The sequence below is a fragment of the Stegostoma tigrinum genome, chromosome 3 (genome assembly GCF_030684315.1).
Source record: "Stegostoma tigrinum isolate sSteTig4 chromosome 3, sSteTig4.hap1, whole genome shotgun sequence".
Lineage (NCBI taxonomy): Eukaryota > Metazoa > Chordata > Chondrichthyes > Orectolobiformes > Stegostomatidae > Stegostoma > Stegostoma tigrinum.
Window position 1 is genome coordinate 68,752,131 of NC_081356.1, and position 20,088 is coordinate 68,772,218.

Genomic DNA, 20,088 nt, shown 5'->3' on the forward strand with positions numbered 1-20,088 from the left:
CCCTCCCACAGCCTCCAACCTTATTATTCCCCAACCCCGCACGGCCCGTTTCTATCTCCTTCCCAAAATCCACAAACCTGCCTGTTCTGGTCGACCCATTGTCTCAGCCTGTTCCTGCCCCACCGAACTCATCTCCACCTATCTGGACTCCATTTTCTCCCCTTTGGTCCAGGAACTCCCTACCTATGTCCGTGACACCACCCACACCCTCCACCTCCTTCAGAACTTCCAATTCCCTGGCCCCCAACACCTCATTTTCACCATGAACGTCCAGTCCCTATACACCTGTATTCCGCATGCAGGTGGCCTCAAGGCCCTCCGCTTCTTCCTGTCCCGCAGGCCCGACCAGTCCCCCTCCACCGACACCCTCATCTGCCTAGCCGAACTCGTCCTCACCCTCAACAACCTCTCTTTCGATTCCTCCGACTTCCTACAGACAAAGGGGGTGGCCATGGGCACCCGCATGGGCCCCAGCTATGCCTGCCTCTTTGTAGGTTACGTGGAACAGTCCCGCACCTACACAGGCCCCAAACCCCACCTCTTCCTCCGTTACATTGATGACTGTATCGGCGCCGCCTCTTGCTCCCCAGAGGAGTTCAAACAGTTCATCCACTTCACCCACACCTTCCACCCCAACCTTCAGTTCACCTGGGCCATCTCCAGCACATCCCTCACCTTCGTGGACCTCTCAGTCTCCATCTCAGGCAACCAGCTTGTAACTGATGTCCATTTCAAGCCCACCGACACCCACAGCTACCTAGAATACACCTCCTCCCACCCACCCTCCTGCAAAAATTCCATCCCCTATTCCCAATTCCTCTGCCTCCACCGCATCTGCTCCGACGATGAGGCATTCCACTCCCGCACATCCCAGATGTCCAAGTTCTTCAAGGACTGCAACTTTCCCCCCACAGTGGTCGAGAACGCCCTTGACCGTGTCTCCCACATTTCCCGCAACACATCCCTCACACCCCACCCCCGCCACAACCGCCCTAAGAGGATCCCCCTCGTTCTCACATACCACCCCACCAACCTCCGGATACAACGCATCATCCTCCAACACTTCCGCCATCTACAATCCGACCCCACCACCCAAGACATTTTTGCATCCCCACCCTTGTCTGCTTTCCGGAGAGACCACTCTCTCCGTGACTCCCTTGTTCGCTCCACACTGCCCTCCAACCCCACCACACCCGGCACCTTCCCCTGCAACCGCAGGAAATGCTACACTTGCCCCCACACCTCCTCCCTCACCCCTATCCCAGGCCCCAAGATGACATTCCACATTAAGCAGAGGTTCACCTGCACATCTGCCAATGTGGTATACTGCATCCGTTGTACCCGGTGTGGCTCCCTCTACACTGGGGAACCAAGCGGAGGCTTGGGGACCGCTTTGCAGAACACCTCCGCTCGGTTCGCAATAAACAACTGCACCTCCCAGTCACGAACCATTTCCACTCCCCCTCCCATTCTTTAGATGACATGTCCATCATGGGCCTCCTGCACTGCCACAATGATGCCACCCGAAGGTTGCAGGAACAGCAACTCATATTCCGCTTGGGAACCCTGCAGCCCAATGGTATCAATGTGGACTTCACCAGTTTCAAAATCTCCGCTTGCCCCACCGCATCCCAAAACCAGCACAGTTTGCCCCCTCCCCCCACTGCATCACACAACCAGCCCCGCTCTTCCCCTCCACCCACTGCATCCCAAAACCAGCCCAGCCTGTCTCTGCCTCCCTAACCTGTTATTCCTCCCACCCATCCCTTCCTCCCACCCAAAGCCACACCTCCATTTCCTACCTACTAACCTCATCCCACCTCCTTGACCTGTCTGTCTTCCCCGGACTGACCTATCCCCTCCCTACCTCCCCACCTATACTCTCCTCTCCAGCTATCTTCTCTCCATCTTCTGTCCGCCTCCCCCTCTCTCCCTATTTATTCCAGAACCCTCACCCCATCCCCCTCTCTGATGAAGGGTCTAGGCCCAAAACGTCAACTTTTGTGCTCCTGAGGTGCTGCTTGTCCTGCTGTGTTCATCCAGCCTCACACTTTATTATCTTGGATTCTCCAGCATCTGCAGTTCCCATTAGCACAGAAATGTGGTTGATTATTAACTGCCCTCTGAGCAATTAAGGATGAGCAATAAATGCAGGGTGTTGACCATATCCCATGAATGAATAACAAAAAGTTTTTTCAAATCCAAGTGTTAAACTTCACAGAAATATTCTGTCGGTTGATTATATCTTGTTTTGCCATGATCACATCAGCAGTAAAAATTACTCATTCAATTATTTGCAATTTTTTTAGCAAGCCCAGTAGATTTTTAACGAGATGTAGCAGAAGTAGCAGAAAGAGAGCAACTGTGCTTCCTCTGCCACAACTGGAGTTGTGCCTGATCGAGGAACTGAAGTAGTGCACTTTCCATTTTACCCTCCAGCAGTTTGACCTAATTTCCTCTAGATGCTGCGTGCAGGTAGTTTGCCTGCTTGGTTTCAAAACGTAAAGGATTAAAAGAAACAAAATTTGAATGGGAAAATCCCATTTCATATGACGCTAATGGGAAATATTTTTTAAAAACTCATTTTAGGAAGCTACTCTCTAGATTCCAACTCAGTACAAATTGTTGAATCTAATTTCATTCTCCAGCATAAAATTTCATTTCAAGAGGATGGTATACATGCTTTGGCAGGAGCTGACGGGAGAGAGCACATCCTGAGTGAGGCACAGCCAATTTCTGGGAAATTGGAGCACAGTGGAAATCGGGTGCAACGGGGCTTTATACTTTTTTTGTGTATTTTACTGTTTGTAAGATCTTTTTATGTGGTTTATTGTTTGTAAGGAGTTCGTAAGACTAAGCTCAAGTTTAAATCATGGCAAGTGAGGTCAGCTGAGTGGAATGTATAATATGTATATAGGAACATTGAAACAGGAATAGGCCATTCAGTCCCTCAGGCAGCTCTGTCTTTCAGGAGATCATGGTTAATCTGTGGCCTTACTCCATATGGGCCCACATTCTTTAGCTAATCTGTGGCCTGACTCCATATGGGCCCACATTCTTTAGTATCCTCACTTAATGGAGTTTGCACATTCTCCCCGTTTCTGCGTGGGTTTCCTCCAGGTGCTCCGGTTTCCTCCCACAGTCCAAAGATATGCAGGTTAGGTGGATTGGCCATGCTAAATTGCCCGTAGTGTTCAGGGGTGTGTGGGTTATGGGGGATGGGTCTGGGTGGGATGCTTCAAGGGGCAGTGTGGACTTGTTGGGCCGAAGGGCCTGTTTCCACACTGTAGGGAATCTAATCTAATGTAATTTAATCTAATAAATAAAAGCCCATCATAAATTTAAATTTAATGACTGCCATCTGAGGAAGAGAGCTGTACTACACTTTTGCATAGAAGTGCTTTCTAACATCACTTCTGAATGGGCTGGCTCTAATTCTTAGACCAAGCCCCCGATTCCAGAAACCTCTTCAACCAGTGGAAATGGTTTATCTTTATCTACCCTGTTTTTCCCTGTGATACCCCAAAGTCCTTAATTAGATCATCCCTTGACCTTCTAAACTGGGGAGAATAAAGGCCTAATTTGTCTAATCTCTCCTTATTACTTAAATCCTGAAGTCCAAGTATCAATTTTAAGCCTGTATTGAAATCCCTCCAGGGCCAAAACATCCTTCCTAAGGTGTGATGCCTAGATCTGCTCACTGTACTCTAACTGGGGTCTAACTAGGGTTTTGATTCACTGCAGCATACAGTCTGCATCCCTATATTCCAGCCATTTAAATAAGAAAACCAGCATTCCATTAGACTTCTTGACTATTCTCTGCACACTTGTGACATTTTAAAGAGCTATGCACCTGAACCTCAAATAGCATTGGCTATCCACTGTACTTAACTTTGACCTCCTGAAAAATATCCTCATCTATCCTTTTTTTCAGTGCGAAATGGATAACCGCACTTGTTCATATTAAAATCCATCTGCCTCAGCTTTGCCCATGCACTAATCTATCGATGCCCTGTTGTAATTTTCTGCTGCCATCAGCACCGTCTGCAGTGCTGCCCAATTCTGTGTCATCGTCAGCCTTGGGCATTTCACTTTTTATGCCATTATCCAAGTCACTATTGAATATTGTGAATAATTGAGGCCCCAACACAGATCTCTGTAGGACACCGCCCGTCACATCCTGTCAAATTGAGTGCGTCCATTATTCCAGCTCTCAGTTTCCTGCCGTTCAAAGTCAGTATTTTTCCCTCAATTCCATAGGCTTCCACTTTAGCTAATGATCTCTTGTGTGGGTCTTTATCAAAAGCCTTGTACAAGTGCATGTAAATAACATCCATAAACTTACCTCTGTCCACCACCTTTGTCATCTTTCAAAAAGCTACGAGGTTTTTCAGGCAAGACCTATCAGCTATGAATCCATGCTGATTCTCCTGATTAACTGACATTTTCTGAGGCGGTCAGTTATTCTACCCTTGATTATAGACTCCCAACAATTTCCCCACCACAGATGTTAGGCTAACCAGCTTGTAATTTCCTGATTTTCCCCTGAAAACCTTCTTAAAGAGCAGAGCAACATGAGTAATTTTCCAATCCAGAGGGATAACTTCTGAATCCAGGGAATTATGAAAGATTATGGTTTGCGTATCAGCAGTGTGATGGCTGCTGATTGAAGGAAGATATCAATAGTTTGGTTGAGTGAGAGGATAAGTGGCAAATGAAATTCAATCTAGAGGAGGACAAGATTGCATATTTAGGGACGGCAAACAAAGTCGAGGGAACACAGATTGAATAAGATATGAAATAACTGCACAGAGGTCAATATTCTGTGACCAAGTCACCCTTTATTTACATGTGCATAGTACACTGGCTGTGACCAGCCAGCTCAGAGTCAGTCCCCGAAGTCCTAGAATCCCTACAGTGTGGAAGCAGGCCATTTGGTCCATCAAATCCACACCAAATCTCTGAAGACCATCCCACCCAGACCCACATCCTACCCTATCCCTGCATCTTCCAGCGCCTTGACACTTAAGGCAATTTAGCATGGCCAATCCACTGAGTCTGCACACCTTTGGACTGTGGGAGGAAACTGGAGCACCTGGAGGAAACCCACACAGACACGGGGAGAATGTGCAAACTCCATACAGACAGTTGCCCAATTCTGGAATCGAACCCGGGTCCTTGGTGCTATGAGGCAGCAGTGATAACCACTGAGCCATCGTGTGGTCCCCCATGCGGGGATTCTGAATCCCCTGTTTATATTGGTCAGCCAGGACTACCTGATTGGCCCAGGTTAGCAGCCCCATCAAGGATCTCATTGTCAATATGATCCACCTGGTTCTAATCACAGCAGGATGGAAGACCTTAGAATACATATCTACAGGCCCTAGAGGTTGGCACGAAAGATGAACAGGGCATACAGAATGCAGATGGCATGCTTTCTTTCACTGGATGAGGTATCGATTCAAACGCAGTGATATAAAGCTGAAAGTGTACAGGACACTGGTTAGGCCGCAGTTGGAGTTTTGTGTGTAGTTCTGGTCACATTGCAGGAAGTTCATAATCAGTTTTGAGAAGGTACGGAAGGGCTTTACAAGAATACAATGAAGGCTTGAAAATACCAGCTATGAGGAAAGATTAAATAGGCCGGGATTGTTTTCCTTAGAACAGAAAAGGCTGAAGAGTGACTTAAGGCATACAGAATAATGAGGGGCTTGAATAAAGTAGACAGGGAAGACCTGTCTCTCCTAGTGGAGAGGTCAATTACCAGAAGCAGATTTAAGGTGATTGGTAGAAAGCTTGCATAGAGATATAAGGAAAGAATGTTTTACCCCGGAAGGTAGTGGGTATCTGGAATTTGCTGCCCAGTTTGGTAGTTGAGTTGGAAATCCTGAACTCATTTAAAGGGAACCTTGACGTGCCTGAAGCTCTATAACCTGGAAGGCTGTGCAGAATTAGAATGAACACGTTTATTTACCTGGCACATACATGATGGCTGAATAACCTCTTTCTGTGTTGTAACTTTTCTAAAGTTCTGTAGTTCTATGGTCTGCTGGGTGGTCATATGACTGCTGATGATCACATGACATAGCTTAAGGAAAGAAGCATTTATTTTTATGTAGTATCTCCCATGACCTTAGGATGTGGCAAACAGTTTACAGCTGATTTAGTGTTTTTCAAGTGTCACCATTGTTGCAGTATAGAGAAATGTGGCAGCTAATTTTTGCACAGCAAGATTCCATAAACTGTAATAAGATATCACAATCTTTTTTCCAAAGATGCCAGTGAAGGATAAAGATTGATCAAAACAAAAAGAGTACTTACCTTCTCTTTGAATAGTGAGATTTTTATCTGCACTTGAGAATGTAGAGAAGGAATTCTGTCGAACTTCTCACTCAAAAGACAGCAACTGTGACAATATGGTATTCCCTCCACGCTGCATTAAGACATTACTTGCTCAAGTCTTTAGAGTAGGATTTGGCATGCAGTGGCATTCTGGAAGAATATTGTGGTCTTGAAGTGCCCTAGCTAATAATTCTGCTGCAATCAAACTTATTTAATAGGTCATTTATTTCATAGCTGTTACGAATTATGGATTTTATAAAATGGGTGCCTTTTTTTTCCCTAAATTCAACGTAAAGTCAAGCAGTTGAGAGTGAGGTGTTGGGACATCCTGTTGAATTTATTGAGAAAAGACCATTGTGGCATTCTTAAGGAATCAAGACTTATTGAAATAAAAACTGAAAGACTCTTCATTCTGGGTTCTGAGGAAGGGTCACTCAACCCGAAACATTTACTCTGATTTCTCTCCGCAGATACTACCATTCTGGGTTCTGAGGAAGTGTCACTCAACCCGAAACATTAACTCTGACTTCTCTCCGCGGATGCTACCATACCTGCTGAGCTTTTCCACCAATTTCTGGTGTTGAGATTTATTCAAAGTCAAGTGCAAGTTTTAAAACTTTGACACAAGAACACAAGCAGATGATCTCATTGCTACCTGGACTTCAGACTCTTCAATAAAAAACTGAAAGAACTGCGGATGTTGTAAATCAGAAACAAAAACAAAACAGATGTTGTTGGAAAAGCATTTGGCAGCATTTGCGAAGAAAAATCACAATTATTGTTGTGGGTCTGTGAACCTTCCTCAGAACCAGTTCTGAGGAAAGGTCACTGAACCCAAAACGTTAACTCTCAGACTCTTCAAATTAGTTACATCCAGGGGGTCGGCTGACAATGATCTACAGCTGATGCTGCTATAACAACCCAGGGAAAAATCTGGACCCATACTACCACTGTGCAACAAGACTACTTCAAAATAATTATTTAATGACGATATTTGACACTTGATGAACTTTATTAATTCAAATATTTTATTCTAGGCAAATCTAACGTAGGATATACCAAATCCTGCGGCTTTAATTCACCTGCAGTCAGTATTTTGTGGCTATTGAAAACCTTCAGTTGCAAGGAGCACTTTTGGGCCCTGATTGCATTCTTAACAACAGAAGCGCATCTTACAGTTCAATATCTCAGGCAGCATATAGTTAAGGACCCACTTCTTTGGATCACCCAATGATTTGGGACAGCAAGCAGCCAAATAGAAAGTATGATTGATGAGGCAGCTCCATTGCAAAAGCTGCTAGCAGCTTTTCCCTGTGCCTGCAGTGAGAGTGCTGCTGAGAGGAAATACAACGGACAGGCACATTGGAAGCACAATCAATCTGATGGGATCAGTTCCATAACAATAAGCCCATGACTATCAGTTGTCAGGCAGAATTTTCCCCTTCATGGAAGCGGTGGAGTAAGTATTGAGAAGGGCACATATTCTGATGGGGTGACACTGGAAAAGTATCCGCCCCATTCCTGCCACCTCGGCAATACAGTTCTGCTGGGCTGGTAGGCTCATGATCAACCTTCCCAAACCGCTGCCAATTAAGTGATCAATTAACAACTACTTAACTCTTGACGCTACCGCTGTGACTAACTTTGTCTCCAACAGTCAAGAAGAGAGGTAGATGGTGGCTGGTCATCCCAGATGGTTAGAGGGTGTTGCTAATCACACCAACATTGCTGGTTCAGTCCCCACACTGGCCAACATGGCTGGTTTGATGCTTATGAGCTATAGTGGCATGGTGGTAATATTCCTGTCTCTGGGCCTGGAGGACTGGGTTCAAGTCCCACCTACTCTACAGTGTGTGACAACACGTCTGAACATTGATTTAACAAAAAGAGCAGAGTCACCCTTCCCTACTGGTGAAATCGAAAAACTGGGTTTAGAACATAGAACACAGAACAATACAGTGCAGAACAGGCCCTTCGGCCCTCGATGTTGCGCTGATCTGTGAACTAATCTGCCCCTTCCCCTACACTATCCCATAAGTTTTTGGTTTGGTTTGGTTGACTGCTGAAAGATCACTCCTGCTATTGCCTTCAATCTCCCTGAATCCCATTTCTTCTTGACTCCTACCTTCCTCGATTTTCTTGCCTATGACTTCAGGGACTCAGCTTTGCTGTTTAGCCAGCAGTTTCAGCATTGGCTTGTGAACACATTGACTTCTAGTTCCAGACATTGTCGCTGCACCTGAACCTCAGATTCACACTGCATCAGGAAAATGAGAGAATGTAGCCCCTGAGGTGACAAGGGCCTTCTGTCCATCCGTAAGCTGTTTGGCTGTCGTTGTCCCAGGGAGTGATGTGGTGAAAAGCCTGCTGATTGATCACTTAGGTGCTGACTGAGGTCACCATGAAGGACTGTCCATGTCAACCTCTCCAATCACCTGAGGTGTGGCGACCCTCAGGTTAAACCACCACCAGTCATCTCTCCCTAATGAAAGACCAGCCCTGATGTCTGGTAAGACTAAGGCAGCTTTACCAATGACAATGAAGCCTAATCTAATCTAACGGTCTGTCTTGCTGGTAGTAGGTTTCCAATACCATACTTTAAAGCGAAGTTGGAAAATCCTACCCATCAGACCTCAGAAGCAATACTGGCAGTGGGCAGTCCCTCTTGCAGCAGACATGAGCCTTGGCATGTTTGAGTTGTTACATGTTAAAAAGCTTTTAAATCTCCTGGTGCTCTGTTGTCCAGCTGTGTATCTGTCTCCTGTCATTTGTTGAGGCGCTGTCAGTGTGGATATATGCTGAGGTGGGATTTTGGAGCCCCATTCACACAGCCTTTGGCCTGTGTCTCTTGTGTCTCTGTGTTTCCAGCGATGATACCACTGCTATCTTGAGACCCTTGCTACACTGGTGGTGTTGGTGGAAGCATGCAGTTTTTTGCCTAATTGCATATTTTGAGTGGTCTCCTGCCACTGCCAGAATAGGTCGATGACAATGAACCCCGTCCATCCCTGGGAACAGCAGCTGGAAGCAGGAGCATGCAGGCAAAGTGGTCAATGCATCATTGTTTAAATTGGCTCACTTCCAAATCTGCCTCAGAGCCCTTGGTAAAATTACCACAAGATTGCTGACATTTGACATAATCATTGAGAGATGAGTGCATATGCTTAATGCTGTGAACCAACTGGAGGGTTTATTCAACAGAAGTATCTATAGTGTAACAGCATGTGGCGTTCATGCTGGAAAACCCCTGGAAGCCCGTTGAATGTATAAATGAAACCAAGATTTCAAACTAACTTCATTTACACAACTGGGAATACCAGGGTCAATAATTAAGCACTGAAATGAATGCTGTCATTGAAGTGGTCATTTTGTTGGTGCATCATTACTGACTGGCTAACAGAGAGAAAATAGAAGGTAGGGACAAATGGGTCATTCATTGGCAGGCTGTCAGTAGTTGGGTTTCACGGGACCAGTACTTGTGCCCCAGCTGTTCATAATATATGTCAATGATTTGGAGATCAGAACCAAGTGTAACTTTGCAAATTTGCAGATCTTGCAAAGCTAAGTGGAAACAGTATTTTGAGAAAGAAGCAAAGAAAGATTTGATCGTGAATAGGCAAGAACATGACAGATGGAATGTAATGTGAGATTATCCGCATAGGTCGGAAAGAAAAACAATTTGCAGACTACTTCTTGAATAATAAGCGGTTGAAAAATGGAAATGTAAAAATAAAGCCTTTGTCGATATGTCACTGAAAGCTAACATGTAGGTACAGCACGCTAATAGAAAAGCTAATAGAATATTAGCCTTTATTGAAAGAGGACTTGAGTATAGGAGTAAGCGATGTCTTGCTTCAATTCTATCAGAGCTTGGTTTGACTGCACCTAGATACTGTGTGCAGTTTTGATTTTCTTAACTCAGGGAAGCTATTATTACCATGGAGGAAATGAGCTGAAGGCTCACCATGTATGTTCTGGGGTGGCAGGGCCGTCCTATGGAGAGAGTTTGGGCAAACTGGATCTGCATTCTGATAACATAGTGTGGAGCTGGAGGAACACAGCAGGTCAGGCTGCATCAGAGGAGCAGGAAAATTGATGTTTCAGGTCAGGACCCTTCTTCAGAAATGGGGAGGGGCAAGGGAGCTGGGAAATAAATAGAAGAGAGGTGTGGTTGGGGAAGGTAGGTGGGATGGTGGTAGGTGAATGCAGGTAGGGAGTGGTGGGGATTCGTCAGCAGGAAGGGTGGGACGGATAGGTTGGGAAGAAGATGGGCTGGTTGTGTTGGATCAAGGAAGCAGGGATGAGAGACAGGGTTGGACATGGGATGAAGCCAGGGGTGGGAAGATTTTAAAACATGATTTCTCAGTTAAGGCCATTGGGCTGAAGGCTCCCAAGGTGGAATATAACTTGCTGCTCCTCCAGTTTGTGGGTGGAGTCATTGTGACACTGGGCGGGAGGGGATGTGAGGGCAGAAGTGCAGGAAATGCAAGAGATGCGATTGAGGGCATTTTTGATCACCAGAAGGAGGAAGTTGCAGTCCCTGAAATAGGAGGACATCTGGGATGTTTAGGAGTGGAATACCCCATCTTGGGAGCAGTTGCGGTGGAAGCGGAGGAATTGAGGGTAAAGGATCGAATTCTTGCAGGAGGGTAGATGAGAGGAGGTGTAGTCCAGGTAGTTGTGGGAGTTGGTGAGCTTGAAATAGATGTCAATGTTGAGGCAGTTACCATAGATGGAGTTGGAGAGGTCCAGAAAAGGGAGGGAGGTGCAGATGCAGGGAAGATACTTCTCTTGGTTAGGGAATCTAGAACCAGGGAGCGCAATTTAAAAGTAACAGGGAAGCCACTTAGATCTGAGGTAAGCAGAATTTTTCTTCCAAAAGTTGTGACCTTTGGAATTCTATACCACAAGAGGCTGCAGAAGCTCAATTTTTAAGAATGTTTAAGCTAGAGCTTGATATATTTCTGATTAGCAGTGGTGTACAGGGCTAGAATGAGTAAAAGGCATTAAAGTATTTGATCAAAAGTGATTACATTGAATGGTGGGGTAACCATGAGAGGCTGAATGGCCTGTTTCTGCTCTCGGGTTCCTGTGTTCCTGAATTCTATCTGCTGTATAAAAAGCTCACATGGTTTGGTTTGACAGTTCAAACTATAGTGCTGAAATCAATAAACTGAAGGCTAATTTCATTTATCAGGTTGATTCCGTTATTGTGGTATTTCCGTAGATGTTGGAAGTCATGAAATCTGGTTTAAACAAATGCTTTTGCAAAACAGAGTAATGTGTAAATTTGATTTCCTCAAATCAAACGTATCATTGCCTTTGGCTGTTATGTTATTCTGAATCATGCTGTGCGTGGATGAAAACTAGCAATCTTTTAGGTATGCCACATGAAGTAACTTATTACTAATTCGTTTAAGGTTCACTATTTCTGTTATCTGAGGACACTATCAAAATGCTACTTTCAGGATCCAAAGATACTTTTGATGTGAAATTTCAAACTGGTGCTAAGGCAAAGCCTGTTGTAAGCATTGGAAACTCTTAGCCAGGTTACTATTCTGATAAAAGGTTAGGTGCTGGAAATAATAACTGTTTCTCTCCGTAAATTCTGTCTGACCTAAGCATTTCTATCATTTATGTTTGTAATTCAAATTTTCAGCATCCGCAATGTATTGCTTTTGCATTGATCCATGGCTTTCTTGCATTGATTACTCTATGAGCAAGTTGCAAGCTGCCTGTGAAGGTCAATTTTAAGGTGAAATCTCTCTCAATCTCCAAAAATGCTCATGTTCCTTGTGTAGTCTTTCAAGGTAAAAATCGTAAAATATGGTTCAGGATCTGAAGCGGGCCAGCAAGTGTTATGATCCAAGGTAATGTTAATAGCGGTCGTCATATCTCAGGGTCCAAACCTGGCTTATTTGATCGTAACCATTTTGTAAATATGGGATGAAAGTGGAGGCACAAGTAGACAGGGTAGTGAAGGAGGCGTTTGGTTAGTTTGCCTCTATTAGTCAGTGTATTGAGTGTAGTAATTGGGAAGCCATGTTGCATCCATCTCCTTTGACTTTGATTGAGTTGAATCCCAGGACTGGCTGTAGCCCATCCTTTTGACTGACTTGGACAGATAGCCCCCAATGAACTGACCAGACTCCTGACTCTATAGAGCTCCCTAACTGACTTAACATGAATGTCTAGACTGGCTGCACTGCACCTGTAAGCTTGAACATGGTCCGCTCCTGGACTGCAATGATAGGGAAGCCTTGGCACTGGATGTCCCAAGTGTTCAGTTGACCATATGCAAGCTTCTGGACAGTTATCAGATGATTCCCAGGACTTATTGTGTTGGAACTACCTGACTGAAGGCTGTCTCCTTCAGCCTGACCTGAAGATCACTCCCCTTAGGTTTTGATACATGGCCATTTGGATGATGCATGTGCAGTGTGGCAGTGTGTATTACTTATGCTACTGGCACATGCTGGTGAGCATGAGATTGGCATAGCACAGTGCAGTGCAGCAACATATCCACCCACGTGACTGCTGACTGTTGATAGCTATGGCAATCTGCCGAGTTTTGTGTGCTAAACACTGAACTACTGTAAACCTTTAAGGCCTGGCCGAGAAGGCAAAGTGCAAAAAGACAAGGGATGGAGAGCTGCTGTGAACATCCAGGCAGGTCCAAAATAAGTAAACATGAAGACAACAAGCAAGGAGGCCTGCTGTGTTCATCCAGCCTCACATTTTATTAGCCTTGAGATACAGTCTGGTTGAATCTATGAGTTGGGTGACTGCAGAATTTCTATATGCCACTAAATATCTCCTTTATCTTTGGCACTGGAAAATCTATCACCATCCTTACTTTACTGTTCTGGGGACTACTTTTTCCTAGTCTAACAGTGTGCCCAGGTAAGTTACATTTCCTTTGGCAAATTTAGTTTCTATCAAATTTATGACTATTTGTTTAAGTGTTGTAAATATTCTTCCTGGGTTTGGCTGAGCACAACCAAATTAACAATATATACAACATGCTTGCATAATCTTTCAATGACCTTGTTTGTCAATCTTCTAAAATTTGCTGCTGCATCTTTCATTCTGAACAACATGAACTTTCGTTAATAAAATTTATCCAGAGTTATGAAAGCTGATGCTTCTTTGGCTGCAACGGTCAATGGAATTTGCCAATATCCCTTTAAGAAGTCAATCTTTGTCACAAACCTTGCTTATTCAGTCCTGTAGACACAGTCAACTAGTTGTGGTTTGGATATGATTCCGTCTTTGTTGCTGCATTGACTTTTCAGTAATCTGTACATAATTACCGTGATGCACCTGGTTTCAATACAATTACAATAGGTGAGCTCCAGAGATAATGGTAACTGCAAATCCTGGAGAATCCAAGATAACAAAGTGTGGAGCTGGATGAACACAGCAGGCCAAGCAGCATCTTAGGAGCACAAAAGCTGACGTTTTGGGCCTAGACCCTTCATCAGAAAAGGGAGATGGGGAGAGAATTCTGAAATAAATAGGGAGAGAGGGGGAGGCGGACCGAAGATTGATAGAGGAGAAGATGGGTGGAGAGGAGAGTGTGGGTGGGGAGGTAGGGAGGGGATAGGTGAGCTCCAGCCTCTGTGGAAAACAGTAATGAAAGAATTCCTTTATCCCAATCCATAGAATATTCCCAACAGTTGGTTTTAATCATGGCCTTTAAGGTTTAATGACATCTTTACGTTGCTCCTTGTGATTATTGGTGACCAGCCAAAGGCACAAATTGTTTGATTCCCAAACTATTCTCTATTTCTTTGAATATTTCTTATGTACAATCAGATTCCAGTCGACGATTCATTTTCCAGGGTGATCCATAACCTGAATCTAAAAGCAAATAAATCAACATTTTTCTAACATTTCCATTATATTTCTTGCTGGCATTTTCACCAAAGCCTTAGGAAATCTAGTTCAAACATACATAATTCTTCAAAAGATTGCCACCTTAAATAGTTCTTCAAATGCTGGTATCAGAATTAAGGGTGCATATTTCATTGACGATTCGGTTTTCCCCACTACCCTGCACATATGTCATGTCTGGCAAAATTTAACTGTGTTTATACAACTCTAGCTGATAAAGATGATTCAGCTTGTGATTTCCTAGGACCTGAGTGGCCCGCCATTGGAATTGCAAGAGCCACTCATCAAATTCCATTACAATATCCAGAATGAACTACCACTTGGTGGGCTGCTTATTCCAATTGGCAGATATCAGGGGAAGTCTCCATTTCCTCTTCAGCACTTTGCCTTTTAAATAATACACTCACTTATTGGTTCTGATTCACTTTCATTTTTTCTCATAGCTCTGTTAACTCAGGATCTGTCTTTTGAATTTCTGTTAAAGAGTATCTACTAAACTTGTCATTCTCTTTATTTATGTGCTTTTAACTCAGGTTTGCGAAAATAGTGTTAGATAACTACATTTCCGCATCCTCTCCATTTTCTGTGGAACCTTCCTTTTCTGGTCTAATTTTGAGCCTGAGATCTAGTCACAAGGCAGTCAGGAGACAATGAGGATGTTCCTCCGACAGTATCCCAGTTTCTTTTTGCTTTCATGGGTTGTTCTGCACGCTCAGTAAAGCTAATATTTTTGAACCAGCCGGGTCTTTCTCCAGGATAAAGTCAATTCCTTCTACAGGGATTTGCTGTACAACTCTAACTGTAAATTCTCCACTTGGTAAGCTACTCTTTAATCCAGTGCAATATAATAGAACAACTTTGTAAACTCTGTGTATGCTTTCATTTATTTCCTGCTTTATGATCTCCCCTGGTATGCAAATTGTATCTTGAGACAACATTAGTGACTGGCTTGTTGTGTATCTCAATATCTTTATTGGTTTGCCTCTTTGATGAGAAGACTAAGAGAATCTCTCTCCTTTATGTACAAAATATTTAAACATTTCCATAATTGGTTTACTTATTTTGTTGAGAAGTAAGGGATCACTTCTCCTTTTGACATAAAATATCCTGGGCGTCCAATAGTCTGACTCTATTTCACTATAATCAAAGACAAACTCTCTTGCCTAAACTGAGCCATCTACTCCTCCCTGGTAGGTGTGGTTGAAGCACACCTCACATAAACCACTGCTGTCGTTTTAATACTCATCCCCTTTCCTGATACAACTTTTATGCATGTTACTTAGTCATTCCTACAGCACCAGTCGTTCACCTATTTCATATCCAGCCATTGTAGTATGACCAGTCTTATTCCAGCAGAAGCATTATTTTTCTTATTCATTTTGCTTCTAGTCTTTCTCCTTAATAGTATTAGCATCCTCCTTTTGTTCCAAAACCTAAACCCTTTTCTATTGCCAGATTTATTATTCTTCCCATTTCCTAATAAAAGCAAAATACTGCATATGATGGAACAGAACCTGGTACGGAAACTTAGCAGGTGTGGTGGTGACAGAAACAGAGTTAATGCTTTGACTTCAGTTTAATTCTTCTGCAGAACTTCAGTTATGTCCAATTTCCTTGTTTATTCCTTTAACCATTTGCCTGCATGTAACTGAATGCATGAGATATCACCAGTATCTACAGAATTGCCTTTTCTGCCATCTTTGAAACTTGGCACTGATATAAATAAGTCTTGATCATTTCCAGAATACTGTTTCGGGATTCATCAGTAATGATGATTTCCCTCACATGCTCAGCATTTTTCTCTAACTTCAGTGATTGAAGCCACTGATCCTAAAGTATTTTTTTTCTTGCAAATTCTACAAATGGTTGATTAAGATTTCTTCTTATAGCCCCTGCGATAGGGTTAGGGTTAGGTTTATTTACAATTATTCAAAAACTTAGTATCTTTGATGCTCAGACTACTTCTTTAAAAAAGTCATCCAATCTTTCAATGATTGTGAGGCATATTTTCCATAACTCTCAAATACAGTGCACAGCTCAGAGTATTTGATGGAGGAGCTATTAAAATTTTGATGGAAACTCATTGAGGTAGGAATTAGTCAAGGCCCTTCAGTAGAAATTGGACTCTGGGCTGCATCTGAATAATTGAAACGAGCTGGTTGTGTTTCGATTAGTATCTTGCATGGTGGGAGGTGGCAGCAGGCCAGAGGAAAATACTTGAGGCAGTGGGAGAAAGGAGAATTATTAAAATAGTGCATTTCTTGGTCTCCCTGTAATAGAAGTAATGTTGTTAAACCTGGGAGGATTCAGGAAAGATTTACATCCACGTTACTGGGACTGGAGGGTTGAGCTATAGGGAAAGGCTGAATATGCTAGGGATATTCTTGCTGGAGCATCAGAGGCTGAAGGGTAACCTTATAGATGTTTAAATAATCATGAGGGCCATGGATAGGGTAACTAGCCAAGGTCTTTTTCCCAGGGTAGGGAAGTGCAAAACTAGCCGGCATAGGTTTATGGTGAAAGGGAATGATTTAAAAGGGACCTAAGGGACAATTTCTCCACACCGACAGTAGTGCAAGTGTGGAATGAGCTGCCAGAGGAGGTGGTGGAGGCTGGTACAATTACATTTAAAAGGCATCTGAATGGGCATATGAATAGAAAAAATTTAGAGGGATATGGGCCAAATGCTGGCAAATGGGACTAAATCCGGTTAGGATATCTGGTCGGCATGGATGAGTTGGACCAAAGAGTCCTGACCTGTGTCGTACATGTTTATGACTCTAAAAAAACCCAGCCCTGAATATTGCTTGTTTAACCATTTCATTGTCTGCAGACTGCTCTTTCTTTTGACAAACTATCAGGACACTCTGTAATATTAAGGCCTAGGCTTCTTTAACCTTCATAGCAGTCAAGTCAAATAAGACGAAATACCATTCAATTCCACCGTCTCTAAATTTAGACACAGAATAAAGATTTTTGTTTTGTTTAATCAAATCCCTCAGTGGAATCTGAATCATCCTCTGAATGACTACCTTGTCTTTCTTACTTTACTCTAAGCTTTGCTCTAGCAAAGCCATGTTGGCTAACCTTTCTGTCATTCATTCAAGCAGTCACAATTCCATTTCACTGTATCATTCTCCTTTCTTGTTAATTCAGACTTTTTTATTTTTGACCAGGGAGCTCTAGATTTGACAGAATCAGTTTGTTTTTTCTTTGTTGGGAGATGTCTGCACTGCCTGCAGAGTGTCACAGTTGAATACTTCCCACTGGTTTGTCACTGTTTTCCTGCAAGTAGCTGTATCCAGACCACTTTGCCAGATCATCTCTCAGCTTTGTAAAGTCTGCCTTCCCCCAGTTCAGAACTTTTACTCCTGTTCTATCTTTGTCCATTTCTATAATCATGCTAAATTTAACTATATTATGGGTGTCACTATCTCCAAAATGGCTACCCACTGTGACTTCATCCACTTGCTCAGCTTAATTCATTCAGACAAAATCTAGAGTTGTACCCTTGGGATTGATATGTGCTGGCTAAGCAACTTCATTCGAATGCTGTTCAATGATTTTGGCCGTCTGTGTCTTTCACATTGTTAATACTAAGGTAGTTGAAGTTAATAAATATTATTACCTCTTGCACTCAGAAATTTGCTTACATATTTGCTGTTCTATCCCTCTCCTGGCTATCAGCCATCTATTATTTCTGAGTTCTGCCCATCTGGCTTCATTGATGATTCATTCAGTGCACAATCTCTCATCTTAACACACACAATATAAATTCAGTTTAAAATTATATATTGTTCTTAGCTATATAAATTCTGTGGCAAATGAGAAATGGAAATTTTGGAATGCATTATTCTGCTCCTGCCTTCACAAAACCTGTCAAACATCTACAAAGCACAAGCTAGGAGTTTGACAGAAACACCGCTTCTAGCTCCCGCCGAGCCACGTTCCATCCTGATTGGGGTGAAAATCTTGGAATCCCTTCCTAACAGCGCTGTGCATCCTTACACCACATGGACTGCAGTGGTTCCAGAAGGTAGACCACAACCACTTTCTCAAAGGTGATTGGAAATGAGTAACAAATGCTGGCCTAGCCAACAACACCCAGAACCCATGAGCAAACAAAAAGTGTTTTGTTCTTGTTGGTTATAGCTACAGTTTATGTACGTTGAATTGCTTTCAATAAACAAGATGTGTTCTAAATACTAAAATATACTGCCCCTGTTTATCATAGAATTCCTACAGTGCAGAAGGAGGCCATTTAGCCCATCAAGTTTGCATGAACCCTCCGAAGAGCATCTCACCCAGAACCCATCCCCACCAACTCCAAGTGGGAGTTTAACCATAACCTGCACAACTTTAGATGGTGGGAGACACAAGAAGAATGTGCAAACTCTACACTGTTGTCCAAGGCTGGAATCAAACTCAGCTCTCTAGCGCTGTGAGGCAACAGTGCTAATTGCTGCACTACTGTTATCCTGTTAGTCTGACCTGTATGTTTCTGTGCATGCAGCGTCACACAGAAGGAATTGCTGGAAATTACTGTATCATTACTTTATTGTGTAAAAATAGAAATTTGTCAATGAATAATGGAGTAAAAAATTTGCTGCCTGGTTTATAAATACACATACCGCAAAAGCAAGACAGTTTTTAAAAATTTGTGACTTTGTTCACCCTGCTTCACCCTTTCTATATATTCCTCCCCTATAATCACAGTTTCACCTCCCAGCTATGTAACATTTGTTCTGCCATTTCACAGTAATTTCAATTTTATATCATACATTTCATGTAAGCTGCAGCTGAACCACGTACAATGACCTGTATGTATCACACAGAGAAAGAGAAAGAGCTGGAGAAGCCAGTCTAGCAGAATCTGTGGAGATGTGAAATTATGTCACCATGTCCTCGATATTTAAGGAACGGGGATCTTTAATTTGTGAACTTGGTTTATGAATTTTTGGAATGTGGCTAGGCCAGTGTTTATTATGCATCCCTAATTGATTTGTTCATGATGCCTTTCATCAGTTTGCCGATGATTGAGAGTAGATTGATAGGAGTAGTAATTTGCCTGGGTTAGAACTGTCCAGACTTTTATGCACAGGATGTGTCTGGTCAGTTTTCCAAACTGGTCCAGTAATTATATTGTTATGTTGGATGTTGGAACTAGCTTTCCTTTCTCTAATTCAGAAAAACCTTTTGTAATTGTGAACACCACTATCAGATTTCTTCTTAAATTTTTTTTAAAAATTCATATTACTCTCATTTCTCTGCTCTCACTTTATACCTCTGCTTTTTGTCATCAACCTATTCAGTCCACTTTGTGTTTTAACATCTTTCCTAAGGTAAAAGATTAAGTCTCTGTGACTGATCATAACGTTCTTCTTGAGTATTCAGCTTAATTATTGGTTTGTAACCAATTACAAATACCTCTTTGCTCTTGATATACCAAAATGTAGCTTTTTAGGAGGTCCAAGTTGAAAACCCAAAAGAATACCACGTGGCACTAAGTACTGTCAACACAAGATGGCTGTTGTGAGAGACGGTAGCTGTTGTTCTAATACAGTGTGCAGGTAGTAGTGGAATAGCCTTCTTCTTTAGTTAGCACTAAAATATTTTGAGGATTTAAACTGCATTTATTTCATTCACCACTAAAAGACTTGTTAGTGCTTGGTGCCCGCCACTGGGTATGACAAAGGGGAAAGCCCATATTGCAATCAGCTCAAAATTGTCATTTTTATCCACCTATTGAGTCCTTCCTACCCCCATCCACTCACCCTGCCAAAGAAAAATTAAGAGTATTAACTGTTTTGTTAATTCATGTAAATAATCCAGTGTTTGGATTATTTTCTT

At 42.8% G+C, this 20,088-nt stretch overlaps 1 protein-coding gene across 2 annotated transcripts in view; it reads left to right on the forward strand.

The window, feature by feature from the left end:
- LOC125451351 (E3 ubiquitin-protein ligase MARCHF3) overlaps positions 1-20,088 on the forward strand; it is a 93,560-nt gene that overhangs the window by 54,129 nt on the left and 19,343 nt on the right. Inside the window, exon 1 of one of the 2 annotated variants that reach the window (XM_048528382.2) lies at positions 14,953-15,055. The exons of the other annotated variant lie outside the window; for it this stretch is intronic. The gene's annotated coding sequence lies outside the window, so the exon portion shown is untranslated. Of the gene's footprint in view, positions 1-14,952; positions 15,056-20,088 lie in introns of those variants that run through there. 2 annotated transcript variants of the gene reach the window in all.